Consider the following 19,763-nt stretch of genomic DNA (forward strand, 5'->3'; position numbering starts at 1 on the left):
CAACACACTGCAGGTGTTCCCACTATGTAACTATCATATAGTGTAGCAACACACTGCTTGTGTTCCCACTATGTAACTATCATCTAGTGTAGCAACACACTGCTGGTGTTCCCACTATGTAACTATCATATAGTGTAGCAACACACTGCTGGTGTTCCCACTATGTAACTATCATATAGTGTAGCAACACACTGCTGGTGTTCCCACTATGTAACTATCATATAGTGTAGCAACACACTACTGGTGTTCCCACTCTGTAACTATCATATAGTGTAGCAACACACTGCTGGTGTTCCCACTATGTAACTATCATATAGTGAAGCAACACACTGCAGGTGTTCCCACTATGTAACTATCATATAGTGTAGCAACACACTGCTGGTGTTCCCACTATGTAACTATCATATAGTGTAGCAACACACTGCAGGTGTTCCCACTATGTAACTATCATATAGTGTAGCAACACACTGCTGGTGTTCCCACTATGTAACTATCATATAGTGAAGCAACACACTGCTGGTGTTCCCACTATGTAACTATCATATAGTGTAGCAACACACTGCTGGTGTTCCCACTATGTAACTATCATATAGTGAAGCAACACACTGCTGGTGTTCCCACTATGTAACTATCATATAGTGTAGCAACACACTGGAGACAGTAGAATATAACACTGGATACAGCTAAATACGGGCCAGTATAACACTGAAGATAGCGGCAGTTTTGAGATGGTCAGTCCCTCAGCCTTGACAGACGGTGACACATCGTTTGCTGATGATGCCCTATAATTAAGCTAACTTGTTGTCAATTTGTATAATTAAGGTCATAAACGATGCACTGATGCAGTATAATTAAGCTCACTTATAGATGGTCACGTTATTTTAGATAATATATTTAAGCGCAGTTTTTGATGATTACTTGATACAGAGTAATTAAGTATGATAATTTGATGATCTTTTAATTATACAGCTGTTTGTTGTTAGTAATTACGGTGTTTGGTGACAATGTCGCGTCGTGTGTGTGTGTGTGTGTGTGTGTATGTGTGTGTGTGTGGGTGTGTGTGTGGGTGTGTGTTGGGGGGTGTACTTACCGATTTATGTTTGCTGGAGGGGGGGGGGGGTCGACACGTTGCTCCTGGTTCCTCCTCCTGGACCACCTTGATGAGTGTCACTGGCTTCTTGAGTCTTATCATAACTACTCTTGAAGCTGTGTACTGAGTCTGTCTCCATCACTGCCTCATCCAAATCATCCCACTTTTCAACCAGCCTCAGACTAAATAAATACTATTTCCTGATATCACTTTGGTTCATCTGTGTCTTCAACTTCCACCTGTGTCACCTTGATCCTGGTCCTCTTAATTCAGTCTATCCTGTCAGTTCACCCTTTAGATTTTGTATGTCGTAATCATGTCTCCCCTTCTGCCGTACATGGGGCTCTCTCCTATGCTTAAAATTATAACTTTAATTTCTCTCTCTCTCTCTCTCTCTCTCTCTCTCTCTCTCTCTCTCTCTCTCTCTCTCTCTCTCTCTCATCTTCCTTAGCCTTTCCTTCCATCTGACTCATGAAGAATATAAATCATAAATGCTTGTGATCTTTCTTGATGTCTCTTTTCCTATTCGTTCCCTCTTCACTCCCCGTCCCTCGTCTTATTTCCTCTTCCTGACTTCGAACCTTTTCTTTAGCTGGAGCTGACCCCTTCAGTTCCTTGGTTTCTTCCCATATCGTTATAACCCTTTCCTCCAGATCGTCCCGGAGAGCATTTAATTTTTCCACCCTTTCAGTTTAAGTATCCAGTAAAAACAACTGTTTAGATAGCACACATGTGCAACACCAGAGTAGTTTTATTGATGTAACGTATTGTGTTAAACACCTGTCATGACTGAGAAACTGACCACCTCAAAATCACCTCTTTATTACTATCAGGGTTGTAGGACTGATCATCTCAAAATTACCATATTTCTGTCAAGACTGAGGGACTGACAATCTTAAAATTTCCACTTCAACTGTTGCCAGTAAATTAGCTTCCTCTTTATTCGACTGAAGAAGTCTGTTGGACAGGCGAAGCATTTCTGCAATACAGATTCCCAAGTGTTGCACACGTTCACCCACCTGCCTCACCCACCTGCTTCACCCTCATCATCTCTTCATTTGGTTTGATCTTCACATTTGTCATCATTTTAAGTTTTTCACAGTCAAGATTTCTCTGATGACAGCTTAGAGTGCTGGAGGTGACGAATTAGTCTGTGTCCTTGTGTTTTCTGTACTCGACTGAAGAAGCCTACTGTGTAGGCGAAACGTTTCAAAATAAAGATACCTAACTGTTGCATATGTGTCTTACCTAACAATCTGTCGGTATTTTATACCATTTTAATGTTCACGATGTGTGTTGTGTTGTGTTGTGTTGTGTGTGTGTGTGTGTGTGTGTGTGTGTGTGTGTGTGTGTGTGTGTGTGTGTGTGTGTGTGTGTGTGTGTGTGTGTGGTATCTCAAGAGTAGTGCTTGTGGTGGTCGAGGTTCGCCTCCTGTGTCTGCCTCTTCACAAACAATGGAGTGGTGTTACCTTGCCTCTTGGCACATATTCTATTTACCCTTGAAACTGTCTGTGTATGGAGTTTTCACACACACACACACACACACACACACACACCTGTGACCAACGGGGTCCCACAGGGGTCAGTTCTAGGACCAGTGCTGTTTCTAATATTTGTGAACGACATGACGGAAGGAATAGACTCCGAAGTGTCCCTGTTTGCAGATGACGTGAAGTTGATGAGAAGAATTAATTCGATCGAAGACCAGGCAGAACTACAAAGGGATCTGGACAGGCTGCAGGCCTGGTCCAGCAACTGGCTCCTGGAGTTCAACCCCACCAAGAGCAAAGTCATGAAGATTGGGGAAGGGCAAAGAAGACCGCAGACGTGTCATAGGGGTTCTTAAAAGGATATATCGAGGGTTGAAGGTAGACACACTTGTTGGATGGTAACGATATATTGTCAGACTTTGGTAATGGGAGATGGAGCCCCCAGCCTGCCTTGTCCTGCCTATGTCTACACGCCGACTGAGAAGGAGGCAGAGGTACGAACGTACACATGCACACCCCGTGACGTCACACAAACAGTCACAGGCCTAAAAGGGATCTTCTATATAAACACATGGATGGTACTATGATGTGCTATACAACACATATAAGGGGATCAGCAACTATGCTGACAGCTCGGTCATGTTATGTATGTCGTCTCGACATACACTACTATCCTATAGGCTGAACAGGCAGGTGGTTCTGGGCTGATTCTATACAATAACAAATTCATATATAACTTAGAACTAATGGATGGTATCATACTGGATGTTAACAAAATGAGTTTTATGTAATGGATGTTAACGTAATGATTTTTAACGTATTGCATTACAAACTATAAGAACAAATCATTGTACAATATGGGATGGAATTGATCGATCGATCTGTATTCATGCACTCTACGGATTCTGAGGAAGAATAAATATATATATACAAGGTGAAATTAACAGCAAAGGCATCTGATGCGCACTCAGATCATTACTGTCAAATTCTCAGAATACGGAGGGAACGTGAATACGAAAAAAAAACAAATTCTGAAAAACTAATCAGTTAATAACAAACAGTTGACAGTTTCCTTCATCTCGGACATCTAGTTATATAGACTATGTACATTTAAACCCAATTCTGCGAGGGTGAGGTTTACATATGCAGAATGGTTATCATCTCTGGGAGGATCGAATTCCTCTGCAATGGCTAACACATGCCTTGACTGAGGGAGATCTGAACGAGTATCTACAAAAGATACTTGTGGGTTTCTCATTACTTGTCGAGTACGCAGGGAGTAACGACATTCAGGTTGATTATTTGACTGAGTATTTGAGGTAGAGGGTACAGAGTCAAGAGGATTTTCAGCATCTGTCACATTAGTCTGGGTAGCAATATCATCAACATCGCATACTAATTTCATATGATCTAAATGCGATTCTTTGTACTTGCCAGTACTAATTTCTCTAACCTTATACTTATTGCCAGAGATATGTTCTACAACTCGATAAGGGCCAACAAACTTTTGATCGAGCTTAGGCATTTCGGATGTTTTGTTGAAATTTATCAGCATTACTCTTGAACCTACTTTTACTTTTGATGGCTTAGCACGGCTATTAGTTACTCTAGTAAATTCTGCTGTTGATTTATGAAGTGTTTCACGGATTCTTCTAAAAACACTTTGAGCCATGCTTGTACGAGTTGCTACGAAATCATCAGGGTTGTAATTAGGTTTTGGAGTGGAATATAACAACTCATAGGGTAAACGCTTGTCTACACCATACAATGCATAATGTGAAGTATCACCTATGGAAGCATTGTAAGCAGAATTTATGGCACATTGGACATCTGGTATAACTTCATCCCAAGTTTCACTATTGGGGTTGATAGTGGCTCTCAGGACATCAAGTACTTTCTTATTGGTTCGTTCGGCTAACCCATTGCTGGCAGGATGATGAGGAACAATGGTGGATTTAGAGATCTTGTACAAAGTACACAAATTTTCAAGAACCTCATTACAGAATTCTCCTCCATTATCTGTTACTAAGGACTTAGGGGTGGTATGCCTGCAGATAATGCGTTCTTTAAACGCTTTAGCTACTGTCTCGGCAGTCTTATCTGCAATAGGAACTAACTCACAATATCTGGTGAAATGGTCTACCATAACACAGATGTTTGTTGCCTTGGAGGGAACATTTAAAATTGGTTAACAAATCAAGGGCAACTCTTTCCCACGGTTCGCTAGTGGTTGGGTACACTTGGATTGGATTAGGCCCATTGACATTTCCTTTAAGTTGCATACAGACACTACATTTCTTAACATACTCTGAAATGTCAGTTGCCATACGTGGCCAAAAGTACTTCATTCTGGCTTGTTTCACAGAACGATCGATACCAGGGTGTGCAACACCTGGTGCATCATGAACTAGCTGTAGAGCTACATTCACTAGTGACTGTGGAATTACTAACTGGTAAACTCTTCTGCTTGGAGTACCTAACTCGGCTGTTCGATACAGTAATTCTTGGCTCATTACAAAGTCACTGATGGGTGCTGGTGGCTTCACAGTAAGAATAAGATCTTCCTGGAGCAGGAATCGAATCACACCAGACCACATGGGATCTGTTCTTTGGACATTTTTGACATCCTCGACAGTAAATGGAGGATCTGCAGTAATTACACTAACGTGTTGTGATAAAGCATCTGCGACTACATTTGACTTGCCAGGTAAATGTTCAAAGGTGGGTTTGAACTCTTGGATAGTCAAGGTCCATCTGGCTAACCTTCCAGTAGGTTATTTATTCTGGAATAAAGGTATCAGTGGTGCATGGTCTGTCAAGACATGAACAGGGTACTGGTAAATAATGTCTCGGAAGTGCTTTAAAGACCATACTATTGCTAAAGCTTCTTGCTCCGTTACTGTATAATTACGTTCAGCCTTCGTAAGGACTTGGCTAGCAAATGCAACTGCGTTGTACTTGCCATCAGTCTTCTGAGCTAGTACGGCACCTTTGCCAATTGAACTAGCATCAGTTGTTAGATAGAAAGGCTTAGAAAAATCTGGGAATTTCAAAATAGGAGCGGACGTTAGCCTTTCTTTTAGTGTCCGGAATGCTCTTTCTTGACAGAAGGTCCAAACGAAAGGAGCATCTTTCTTGAGCAATTCAGTTTGCGGAGCTGCTATTGAAGAAAAATTTGCAATGAAAGATCTGTAGAAAACTGCTAGACCCACAAAGGATCTTACAGCATCAGCAGTTTTGGGAGTTGGAAAATATAGTACTGCCGTTACTTTACTTTGATCAGTCGTAACCCCTCTAGGAGTGACTACATGACCAAGAAACTTAATTTCTGATCTGAAAAATTGACATTTGGACAGTTTGATCTTTAAATTGGCTTCTTCAAACTTGCCAAGTACTATATCAAGTCTTTTCAGGTGCGTATCCACATCTTCGGACATGACGATTACGTCGTCCAAGTACACCATAAGTGCTTTACCTATTAGACCTCTAAAGATATTGGTCATGAGTCTAGAGAACGTGATAGGAGAAGATCGTAATCCAAAAGCCATTCGAAAGAAGTGATAATGACCTGTGGGAGTAGAGAATGCAGTTAACTCTTGGCTGTCCTCGTGAGGAGGGACTTGCCAGTCTAGGGGGCCAGAGACTACAAACCTCACTCAAGGAAAAAGATCGTGGGGTGAGTATAACACCAGGCACATTTCCTGAAGTGCACATCAACCAAATAACTGCTGCAGCATATGGGCGCTTAGCAAACCTCAGAACAGCATTCCGACATCTTAATAAGGAATGTTCAGGACCCTGTACACCTTGTACGTTAGGCCCATATTGAGTATGCGGCACCAGTTTGGAACCCACACCTAGCCAAGCACGTTAAAAACTAGAGAAAGTGCAAAGGTTTGCAACAAGACTAGTTCCAGAGCTAAGAGGTATGTCCTACGAGGAGAGGTAAAGGAAAATCAACCTGACGACACTGGAGGACAGGAGAGATAGGGGGGACATGATAACGACATACAAAATACTGAGAGTAATTGACAAGGTGGACAAAGACAGAATGTTCCAGAGATGGGACACAGCAACAAGGGGACACAGTTGGAAGTTGAAGACACAGATGAATCACAGGGATGTTAGGAAGTATTTCTTCAGCCACATAGTAGTCAGGAAGCAGAATAGTTTGGGAAGCGATGTAGTGGAGGCAGGATCCATACATAGCTTTAAGCAGAGGTATGTTAAAGCTCACGGTTCATGGAGAGTGACCTGCCATAACAACATACTGGAGTGAGAGATATGGGAGGAAGTGTAAAATAAACCCAGTGAGGAGCAATGGTGCGGTGGGGACAATAAGGGAACACTGTATCAACATCCGGAGTCCCAGACTGTTCAATATCTTACCAGAAGATATCAGAAACACTGCTGGAACGAGTGTAGAAGCCTTCAAGAGGAAACTAGACAAGTATCTTCACCAGGTGCCAGATCAACCAGGCTGTAATGGATATGTGGGGCAGCGGGCCTCCAGGAGCAACAGCCTGGTTGACCAGGCAAGCACCAGACGAGCCTGGCCCATGGCCGGGCTCAGAGAGTAGGTATACTCTCGAAATTCTTCAAAGGTAAAGGTATAAAGGTAGTAGCGACCAGTGAAGAGGCGGGGGCCAGGAGCATGGACTCGACCCCTGCAACCTCAACTAGGTGAGTGTACACACACACACACACACACACACACACACACACACACACACACACACACACACACACACACACACACACACACAAAGTGCAAAGGTTTGCAACAATACTAGTCCCAGAGCTAAGAGGTATGTCCTACGAGGAGAGGTTGAGGGAAATCAACCTGACGACACTGGAGGACAGGAGAGATAGGGGGACATGATAACGACATACAAAATACTGAGAGGAATTGACAAGGTGGACAAAGACAGGATGTTCCAGAGATTGGACACAGTAACAAGGGGACACAGTTGGAAGCTGAAGACACAGATGAATCACAGGGATGTTAGGAAGTATTTCTTCAGCCACAGAGTAGTCAGTAAGTGGAATAGTTTGGGAAGCGATGTAGTGGAGGCAGGATCCATACATAGCTTTAAGCAGAGGTATGATAAAGCTCACGGCTCAGGGAGAGTGACCTAGTAGCGATCAGTGAAGAGGCGGGGCCAGGAGCTCGGACTCGACCCCCGCAACCTCAACTAGGTGAGTACACACACACACACATACACACACACATACACACACACATACACACACATACACACATACACACACACACATACATATACACACACACACATACACACACACATGCATACACACACACACGCATACATACATACATATACACACACACACATACACACACACATGCATACATACACACACACACGCATACATACATACATACACACCCACACACACATACACACACACACACACACACACACACACACACACACACACACACACACACACACACACACACACACACACACACAGGAAGAGAGAGAGGGAAACATCAAGAAAGAAGGAAAAAAAATATTAGAGGCGACTGATAGGTACAAGAGAAAGAGGAATAACAGAGACCCTGATAACAACAAACAAGACAATCTGGAGGAAGATGGAAGGAAAGGTGAAAATGAGAGAGAGAAGGGGGGAGAGGGTTAAAGTTATAATTTTAAGCATAAGAGAGCCCCATACACGATAGAAAAGGAGACACGATTACGACATACAAAATATTAAGGGGATAGGATGAAGAGGACCAGGATCAAGGTGACTCGTGTAAAACCTAATCTACCACCATCCACTACCACCACCAACCACCAGCACAACCACTATTTTACAATAAAGTTGACAATGTACCCGTGAACTCATTACGTATGCATCAATCATGTTCTAAACTCCCGTCTCAAAACTTATTATTAAATGTTTATAGTCGCCCCTTGATAAGTTATTACCAGCCTCTCTGCTCCTACTATTATTATTACTAATATTATATTATTATTTTCATTCCTTATTAGTGGGCGTAACCTGCCTAGCATGGGCCAGTAGCCCTGCTGCAGTGTTCGTTCAGTCTTGTGTTCTTAAAAGAGCGATCATATTGAAACCAAGTTTGTTGTTAAGATGCAACTCCCAGATTTAGAAACCAAACTTTTATGGGTCCCGGGTGTCATGGTTGATGGCATGATCGACTAGGCTGTTGGTGGTAGCTGCACGCAGTCGAGCATATATGTGGACCACGGCTTGGCTGATCAGGAACCGACTTGAGGAACTTACCCAATTCCCTGTTGAGGACGGTCAGTAGTTTGTTGATATTATCTTCATGCAGGAGAGTGTTGAAAAGTGTTGGTCCCCTCACACTTAATTTGTTTCTCAGTGTATCCATAACGCTCCAGCTTTTCGTTGGAGGGGTATATTGCATCGTCTGCCAAACTTCTTGTCCCCAGCAATAGGCCTGGCAGACCGTCTGCCAGGCCTATTGCTTGCCAAAAGAAATATATAAAAACTTTCTTGTATCTTATTTTCATTAATAAGATATCTTGACATATCACATAGGTTATTACACTATATATTCCTGTGTATGTCGATAATGAAGCACATAGTGTTCAAGATAGTGACTGTAAGACATAGTGTTCAAGATAGTGACTGTATGACTGACTTTATACTATGTATCGTGTTTGGTTCTGGTCATTGTTTATGTCAGACTGCCAGAAGGACTTGGAACCAGACTTGTTCCTTACCTCCAGGTTCTGAGCATGCAGTAAAAAATTGATTGAAACAACAGGCGCTAAAGTGTTCCTCATCATCGGCTAGTGTCAGCAGGCACACGTCAGTTGCCAGCATGTATAGGTCAGATATTTGCAGATACACCCTAGGTCAGCAGGTATATACATGTCAGTTGGTACACGTCATGTGTAATTAGGGACAGGTGTCAGCAGGTACACGTCAGGTGTCAGCAGTTATTGGTGTAAGCAAGTGCACGTCAGGTGTCAGCAGGTACAGGTGTCAGGAAGTACACGTCAGGTGTCAGCAGGTACAGGTGTCAGGAAGTACACGTCATGTGTCAGCAGGTATACGTCAGATGTTAGCTTACTCGTCACAATATCACCATCGGTCTGGATAATAAGCACCAGAATCTTTCTGACGAGGGTAACAGTACTGCTGCTGTCTCCTCCCCATAACCCCTTACCAACCCCTACCCCCGGTGGGCGTCCACGAACCACCACTACCCTCACCTAGCTACCTACCGTCTCAACTAGCCAGCCAGCCACACAGCCAGCCAGCCAGCCACACAGCCAGTTTATACCTGGGTTACAGCAGCCAGTCGCTGTACGTTGAGGCAGCAAGTAAGACGTGTGAGTGAAGCAGGGAGTCTCGTCTCCCCTCACGTGTTTGTTCACCTCACGTTCATCTGAACGTCTCTTGGTTCACGTAACTAGAGCTAGCTAGCCCTCGGATCAAACCTCATGACTTCGCACACCTCTTGTAACATGCTGTGTCCTCAGCATTTCGTAGTGTCACACAAGAAGAAGCACTGAAGAAGGCCTGCTGGCCCAAGGTAGTGCCTCGATACCGGTGAAGGGATCTTGATCAGAGCTACCATACCTCCTCGGATCAAACCCGATACTCGTGGAAACAGCGTGAAATAAAGTGGAATAAATCTTTTGTTTAGTGTGGTTTTGTATATATCTGATAGTGCTAACACAGTACTTGTACAGTATAGCAATACAGTAGCATCTGTGATTAATGTGACCTGCTGTCAAGGGCCACTATGAACTTTGAGTGTCAGTAACAAGTGTGATCTGTTGGTAACAAGTGTGACCTGATGGTCAGTAACAAGTGTGACCTTGTGATGGTAACAAATGTAACCTGATGGTCAGTAGCAAGTGTGACCTGATGGTAACAGGTGACCTGATGGTAATAAGTGTGACTGATAAGTGTGACCTTGTGAAGGTCAGTAACAAGTGTGACCTTGTGAAGGTCAGTAACAAGTGTGACCTTGTGAAGGTCAGTAACAAGTGTGACCTTGTGAAGGTCAGTAACAAGTGGGACCTTGTGAAGGTCAGTAACAAGTGTGACCTTGTGAAGGTCAGTAACAAGTGTGACCTTGTGAAGGTCAGTAACAAGTGTGACCTTGTGAAGGTCAGTAACAAGTGTGACCTTGTGAAGGTCAGTAACAAGTGTGATCTTGTGAAGGTCAGTAACAAGTGTGATCTTGTGAAGGTCAGTAACAAGTGTGACCTTGTGAAGGTCAGTAATAAGTGTGACCTTTGTGGAAGTACCTACGTTGTGGGGGGTGAGTTACCTACATTGTAGTGGTACCTACGTTGAGTGAGGTACCAACGTTGTGGGGTGTGAGGTACCTAGGTTGTGGGCGTGAGGTACCTAGGTTGTTGGGGTGAGGAAGACACGAGGTATCTCAGTATGTTCCACACACAGGGTCGTGGACCTCAGACCTGGATGACTCTACTGAGGATGCCGAGCAAAAACTCTCTCCCTGTCCGTGGAGTGCTCCCTCTCCTCTCTCCTTCCTCTCTCCTCTCCTCCCTACCTTCTTACCTCCCTCTTCATATTATATAACACAGTGACTTGGCAGAATCAGGTGGTAGATACAGTCACCTCTTGACAGGTGAATGTAGTTACCTCGGGTGAGTGTGGGAGGCTCACCTGTGGAATAGGCAGAGCCTATTCCACAGGTTTCGCCTATTTCAGAGGTTCTGCCTATTTCTTTTCCACAGGCTTTGCCTTTTCCGCCACAGGCTTTACCTATTCCACTTGTACAAGCTTTGCCTATTCATTTTCCACAGGCTCTGCTTCTTCCTCTTCCACAGGCTCTGCCTCTTCCACAACCTCTATCTATTCCAGAGGTCAACTTTGTGAAACAGACGCACGACCTGCACCATGACCTGGTTCAGTATCCCAGTGGTCAGTGTTGCACCCCTGCATTAAGACTCTTCACTTGACACTGTAAACACTGCATCTATTCTGGGCTGCTTGAGGATATCCTCAGTTGATACCCCCAGTTTGATAGCATTCTTCTCATTATGTGCTATATCATATAGAATAGTGTAGCAACACACTTCTGGTGTTCCCACTATGTAACTGTCATATAGAATAATGTAGCAGCACAATACGAGTGTACCCTTATTATAATTCACTCAAATTTATTAGCGTGCGTGATCCATAACTTGCACGATTGAGGTCGTACATAACTTGCATGATTGAGGTCGTACATGACTTGCATGATTGAGGTCGTACATAACTTGCATGATTGAGATCGTACATAACTTGCATGAATGAGGTCGTACATAACTTGCATGAATGAGGTCGTACATAACTTGGATTGAGGTCGTACATAACTTGGATTGAGGTCGTACATAACTTGGATTGAGGTCGTACATAACTTGGATTGAGGTCGTACATAACTTGGATTGAGGTCGTACATAACTTGGGTGATTGAGGTCGTACATGACTTGCATGATCCAGGTCGTATATAACTTGCATGACCCAGGTCGTATATAACTTGCATGATCCAGGTCGTATATAACTTGCATGATCCAGGTCGTACATAACTTGCATGATCCAGGTCGTATATAACTTGCATGATCCAGGTCGTACATAACTTGCATGATTGAGGTCGCACATAACTTGCATGATTGAGGTCGTACATAACTTTCATGATTGAGGTCGTACATAACTTGCATAATTGAGGTCGTACATAACTTGCCTGATTGAGGCCGTACATAACTTGCCTGATTGAGGCCGTACATAACTTGAATGATTGAGGTCGTACATAACTTGGATTGAGGTCGTACATAACTTGGATGATTGAGGTCGTACATGACCTGCATGATCCAGGTCGTATATAACTTGCATGATCCAGGTCGTATATAACTTGCATGATCCAGGTCGTATATATATAACTTGCATGATCCAGGTCGTATATAACTTGCATGATCCAGGTCGTACATAACTTGCATGATCCAGGTCGTACATAACTTGCATGATCCAGGTCGTACATAACTTGCATGATCCAGGTCCTACATAACTTGCATTATCCAGGTCGTACATAACTTGCATGATCCAGGTCGTACATAACTTGCATGATCCAGGTCCTACATAACTTGCATGATCCAGGTCCTACATAACTTGCATGATCCAGGTCCTACATAACTTGCATGATCCAGGTCCTACATAACTTGCATGATCCAGGTCCTACATAACTTGCATTATCCAGGTCGTACATAACTTGCATGATCCAGGTCGTACATAACTTGCATGATCCAGGTCGTACATAACTTGCATGATCCAGGTCGTACATAACTTGCATGATCCAGGTCGTACATAACTTGCATGATCCAGGTCCTACATAACTTGCATGATCCAGGTCCTACATAACTTGCCTGACCCAGGAGAAGGAAGGGGGGTCATACTTGGCTTGCAATTACCCAAAGGTATTTGATTTGTTTACGAGTTGTCTCTATGTTACTAAACATAATACAAAGTTCCATCACGAGAAGGTTGTCGTGGTGGAACACACGACAGTGTTCCAGTGGCACCACTTTTCTCTCTGAGATTTATCAAGTTAAACTTGTTTGGTAAATGACACATGTGCAGCACTTGGGTGTGTGTATTGGTGAAACGTTTCGCCCGTTCAGAAGGCTTCTTCGGTCGAATTCGGAGGTGGTACTTAGTATTGGAGACTAAGTGGAGAGGCACCTTTGAATAGGTCAGTCCTTCAGTCTTGGTACAAGGTGTACACAAGAGTCCTCTCTCGGTACAAGGTGTACACACGAGTCCTCTCTCGGTACAAGGTGTACACACGAGTCCTCTCTCGGTACAAGGTGTACACACGAGTCCTCTCTCGGTACAAGGTGTACACACGAGTCCTCTCTCGGTACAAGGTGTACACACGAGTCCTCTCTCGGTACAAGGTGTACACACGAGTCCTCTCTCGGTACAAGGTGTACACACGAGTCCTCTCTCGGTACAAGGTGTACACACGAGTCCTGTCTCGGTACAAGGTGTACACACGAGTCCTCTCTCGGTACAAGGTGTACACTCCTCAAAACTACATCACTTCTGTCAAGACTGAAGGACTGAGCACCCCAATGTCTCCACTTCTCTTTCTGTCTAAGGTATATTAGTCACCTTTATATTCGACTGAAGAAGCCTGCAGCGCAGGCGGAAAGTTTCGCCATCAGAGATACCTAAGTGTTGGACGTTTGTCTGAGTCATTCAGGAAGACTCACAAGGTCGGCCAGTGTATATCAAAACTTCTGTTAATACTCTTCAGTCAGTTTAAGCTTCAACTGTGTTGGTGTGATGTTCTGGGTTGTGTGTTTGTCAAGTGTAGTTTCAGGTATCGTATTGGTGATGTACTGTATTATACCGTCATCAGTCGAATGCAGAGGTGATAACTGGAGATAATAGAAGTTCGAGGTGGTGAGTCCCGTACTAGGGGTGGAGAGATTGTCTGAGGTGATCAGTCCCTTAGAAGTGGAAGGGTGCTTTGAGGTGATCAGTCCCTCAACCTTGAAGATGGTTAATCTCTTAGACTTCAGTTTGAGGTAATCAGTCCCTCCCCTAAGTGGAGGTGGAGAGGTTATTTGAGGTAATCAGTCCCTCAGTGGAAAGGGGGGGGGTTGTTTGAGGTAATCAGTCCCTCATCCTTGAAGATGGTCAATTTCTCAGACTTTTAACCTGGGAATAAAAGCAATCAAGGCTCCGAGAACCACAATAAATAAAGTTTGTCTGCCTTTTTTTTTTCACTTAGGCATGATGTCTAAGTTGAAAGTTTTGTGGTGGTAAGTTGGGCGGCAACTTAGCCAGGGCGAGCGCATGATTTATGCGGAGCACCTTAACAGTATGTAGATCACTGTGTGCTGTCAGTCTGCTGAGGTCACTGTGCAGTCTGCTGAGGTCACTGTGCAGTCTGCTGAGGTCACTGTGCAGTCTGCTGAGGTCACTGTGCAGTCTGCTGAGGTCACTGTGCAGTCTGCTGAGGTCACTGTGCTGTCTGCTGAGGTCACTGTGCTGTCTGCTGAGGTCACTGTGCTGTCTGCTGAGGTTACTGCGCTGTCAGTCTGCTGAGGGCACTGTGTGCTGTTCTTCTGCTGAGGGCACTGTGCTGTCAGTCTGCTGAGGGCACTGTGCTGTCAGTCTGCTGAGGGCACTGTGTGCTGTTCTGCTGAGGGCACTGTGTGCTGTCAGTCTGCCGAGGTCACTGTGTGCTGTCTGTGCCGAGGTCACTGCTCTCAGCTTGCTGAGGTCACTCCTGCACTTTATACTATACAGATATATGATCATTCCATTAATGGGGAAGGGCAGGACGCCATGATGCTGGTCAAGGGCTCTTAATCCAAGGAATTTAGCACAGCCTTTCCTCCCTTAAACCTTACTACCTAGCACTCTAATAATTATAATAATTATAGAGAATAGCAAGGATAATAATAACGATAATAGCAATATTAATAATAGTAATTATGATCATAATTATTGCGACTGATTTATAGATCAGTTTAGCCTGACTGACATACTGACAGTGTACTCAAGGCACCTCTGTTTTTCACTGTCAGGACTCTGGGTTTCATCTGGGGTGATTCAGAGTACAAATCTGAGGTAGAGGTATGATGAGGATTCACTGTGCAGTGAGTCCTCATGTCTCACTCTCGCTCATTGTTCCTTTGATAATGAGAAATATTTCTAACCTAGTTGAAAAATGGGACATTTGGGAAGGTTTATTGAGGAAACGTTTCGCCAGCCAGTGGCTTCTTCAGTCCAATACATAGAAGATAGGTGGTAGATGTGGAGTTTTAGGTAATCAGTCGATGTGTCCAGTCCATCAGTCTCCAGATTGATGGACTGAACACATTGACTCCAGACTGAGGGACTGACTACCTCAAACTACTAGAACTACTAATCATTGGACTGGACTGAAGAAGACACTTAACTGACGAAACGTTTCCCCAATCAAGTCCCAGATATTTCCTAAGTGTCCCATTCTTCAACTTGTCGGTTTTCAGTGATTATTATTATTATTATTATTATTATTATTATTATTATTATTATTATTATTATTATTATTATTATTATTATTATTATTATTATTATTATTATTGCTATTATCATTGTTACTTTTACATTATTGCTATTATATTCTGACCAAGACAAAATTTGGGCTTAGAAAGGATATAGGAAAGTACTGGCTTGGTAATAGTTACTACTACTACTACTAGGGAATTACCATCAAGGATAGTTGAATGGTATAGTAGTTGATGGTTCTATGGTGTACCATGTAAGCAGTGATTCCTGGCTTTTACTCGGTATAAACAACAGTTGGTATGTGGGTTGCTGGTGGTGAGTAAGTAGGTACCTGGGTGTTAGTCACCTTAAACCTCCTGTCACTATTCACCTATCAGTAAAATAGGTACCTGGGTGTTAGTCAACTGGTGTGGATCGCATCCTGGGACAAAACCTAATTTGCCCGAAATTCTCTGCATAACCCGGGGCTTTCTTTATAGTATGTCACTGATGGTAGCTATGGTCTGTATAAGTTATATCATATACTTGTAGTAACAAGGATTATTATTATTATTATTATTATTATTATTATTATTATTATTATTATTATATACAGTATATATAACCCTAGAGTTTGTATCTCAATGTATATACATTGAGGATTTAATACCTAGTTAAGGTATTAAATCATTCTTAGTGTCCTGATCATTAACAGCCTCAATGACCGTTGTGCATTCGATAGGATTCAAACCCATCCACATCACGTCATGCGTTAAATGAAAATACATTCAACTTAACTGGACCGCCATTATACGGTACCAGAAATACAGTGAGTGTAATTTACACGTGTATGATGTGTGACAGATACAAAGTATACCCGTGTATGTCTCACGACAGCTATTAAACTTTAGGTGGCACCTACGTGTATATTATATATATATATATATATATATATATATATATATATATATATATATATATATATATATATATAACTAAGAGTAGAGAGAGGGAGAGAGAATCTGACACTGAACTCCTTCGTTGTAGTGTTCACTATTATAATGTTCACTATCATTGTAGTGTTCATTTTTTCATTGTAATATTCACTAATATTATTTCATTGTGATATTGAGTCGTATATAAACTGTTAAAATTTATATATAAAACTTGTCATGTAAACACAGCTTAATTTAGGCGTGTTTGTACTGTCTCGTTTTTATATTAATGAAGTAGATTGATTAGTGTGTGTGTGTGTGTGTGTGTGTGTGTGTGTGTGTGTGTGTGTGTGTGGGTCAGGTTCTGGCTTCGCCTCATCGACTGTCATGGGAAGAGAGAAGCTGCAAATATCAGGGTGTGTTAAGGACCTGGGGGTAAACAAATCATTTAGCATATCTCCAGAACTGCACAAACTGTATAACGTCAGCGTCATATACAAGATTAACAAACTTCACTGTAACATTCAGAAACTTTATCAAAGTATCTTTCAGAAGCCTATACAAGACATAGGTCAGTCACAGAGTACGAAGCCCCAGCATGGAGCCCACACCTGGTCAAGCACCTGAAGATACTGGAAAAGATCCAAAGATTTGCAACCAAGTTAGTACCAGAACTGAGAGTGATGTAATATGAGAAGTTGAAGGAACTGAAGCTGACGAACCCTGACGGAGAGAAGGACAAGGGGAGACATGATTACTACGTACAAAATACTGCTAGGAATTGATAAGGTTGATAGGGACAGATTGTTTGAATTAAGAGGACCAGGATCAAGGTGACACAGGTGGAAGTTGAAGATAAAAATGAGCCACAGTGATGTCAGGAAGTATTTAAGTTGAAAAGTGGAATGACTTGGATGAGGAAGTGGAGACAGACTCAGTGCACAGCTTCAAGAGTAAGTATGATAAGACCCAAGAAGCCAGAAGTCAGTGATACAAATCAAGGTGGTCTAGCAGGCGGGACCAGGAGCCGAGTCTCAACTTCCACTGTTGTGTATATTTATGGTCTTCCTAACCTCACCTCTACTGCCTCTTCATCTTCGTCTTCCTCCTCCTCCTGCTCCTCCTCCTGCTCTTCCTCCTCCTGCTCTTCCTCCTCCTGCTCTTCCTCCTCCTGCTCCTCCTCCTCCTGCTCCTCCTCCTCCTGCTCCTCCTCCTCCTGCTCCTCCTCCTCCTGCTCCTCCTCCTGCTCCTCCTCCTCCTGCTCTTCCTCCTCCTGCTCCTCCTCCTCCTGCTCCTCCTCCTCCTGCTCCTCCTCCTGCTCCTCCTCCTCCTGCTCCTCCTCCTCCTGCTCCTCCTCCTGCTCCTCCTCCTCCTGCTCTTCCTCCTCCTGCTCCTCCTCCTCCTGCTCCTCCTCCTCCTGCTCCTCCTCCTCCTGCTCCTCCTCCTCCTGCTCCTCCTCCTCCTGCTCCTCCTCCTCCTGCTCCTCCTCCTCCTGGAGTCAGGAAGTTGATATAACTTCTCAGTATCTAGTGAGATGTTCAGGTGAGCATTGTTTCGCATATCTTCGTTAACTTCACTGTTTCTCACACTGACGCCGCCACATTTCTCTTATAACGAAAGTAACGCCTGTTTATATAACGAAGGTAGTATCAGTTTAATGTATTATATAGAGGTTGATGAATATCTCAGAGGTATTCCTTAAAAGTATCCCTGAGAGGGGAAGTATCCCCTGAGATGTCCCTGGGGGGTATCCCCTGAGATATCCATCAGGGAGGTAGCATCCCTGAGGTATCCCTCAGGGGCAGTATCCCTTGAGATATCCCTCAGAGGGTTGGTATACCTTTAGGTATCACTCAGATGTGGTGGTATCCTTCAGAGGTGCGGTATCCCTATGAAGTATCCCTCAGTTATCTCTTGCAGGAAGTTATCTTAACTTTTTTAAGGATAATTGAGTCGGGGAAATTGAACTTTTTTTATCGAATTATTAAGCTTTGTTTATTAAGTTATGTTAATGACATTGAAGGTATTACTGTTATGATTATTATTATTATTTTATGTTATTAATTATTTTGTTATTACTATTACTATATGTAATGTTTTATTTCTTTCACTATCTTTGGTCATTCTTGAATGCTCAAAGATAACAAGTATCTGGTAATAATTAACTATTGTGCCGATAACGTGAAGATAACTTAGCGTGGTGATAACATGGTGATAGCGTGGTGATAACAGGGTCTTGGTATTTTTCGTCAAGTCAAGGTGTTATCACTGTCTACCAGACTCAAGAGGATCGTCAAATAGAACGAAAAGAAACACGTGGAGGGTATTCCGGCAGTAACAACCTGATCAACCAGGCTTGTTACTGCTGGCCCCACGTAGTCCAGCGTACGAACCACAGCCCGACTGATTCGACACCGACTTTAACTGTCTGTCCAGCTCCGTCTTGAAGGCAGCCAGGGGCAATTGGCAATTCCTCTTATGCATGGTAGGAGGCTGTTGAACAGTCTTGGGCCCAGGACACTTGTGGTGTTTTCTCTCAATGTACCAATAGCGCCACTCCTTTTCATTGGGGGTATGTTGCACCGCTTGCCCAGTCTTTGACTTATGTAGGGAGTGATTTCTGTGTGCAGATTCGGGACCATTCCTTCTAGGATTTTCCAAGTGTAGATTATGATACATATATCTCGCCTGCGTTCCATCGAGTACAAGCAAGTGTTTCCAGGCGTTCACAGTAGTTGAGATGTTTGATGGAATTTATATGTGCAGTCAAGGTTCTCTCAAGATCTGCAATTTCACCTGCTTTGAACGGAATAATTATGCCAGTTGACGTTTCTTTCAAAGAACACAATAAGACAAAGGTCACGACAGCCAGGAGGATGACGGGGTAGGTATTGAGAACTTTCAAAACAAGGGAAATAGTGCCAGTGGTCACACTTTTTCAATCGCTAGTGTTCCCTCAAGATTAAATATATTTTTTTAGATTTTGCCACCGAAGTGGCTAGTTTATTGTGCACCCCATATCCATCCTGTGGACTGTAACGCAAGGTCATATGGATACACAAAAAGGCCTAGGAACTAGGCCCCGAAAGGGTTAACAGGAGTACATATGGATTTATATCTACAGTTCACTTATCTGTTACAAGCAAATTTAGGAAATTTTAACTTAGTATATCTGGTATCTTATTTTCATTAATAAGATATCTTGACATGTCACACAGGTTATTA

The sequence above is a fragment of the Cherax quadricarinatus genome, chromosome 11 (genome assembly GCF_038502225.1).
Source record: "Cherax quadricarinatus isolate ZL_2023a chromosome 11, ASM3850222v1, whole genome shotgun sequence".
Classification (NCBI taxonomy): domain Eukaryota; kingdom Metazoa; phylum Arthropoda; class Malacostraca; order Decapoda; family Parastacidae; genus Cherax; species Cherax quadricarinatus.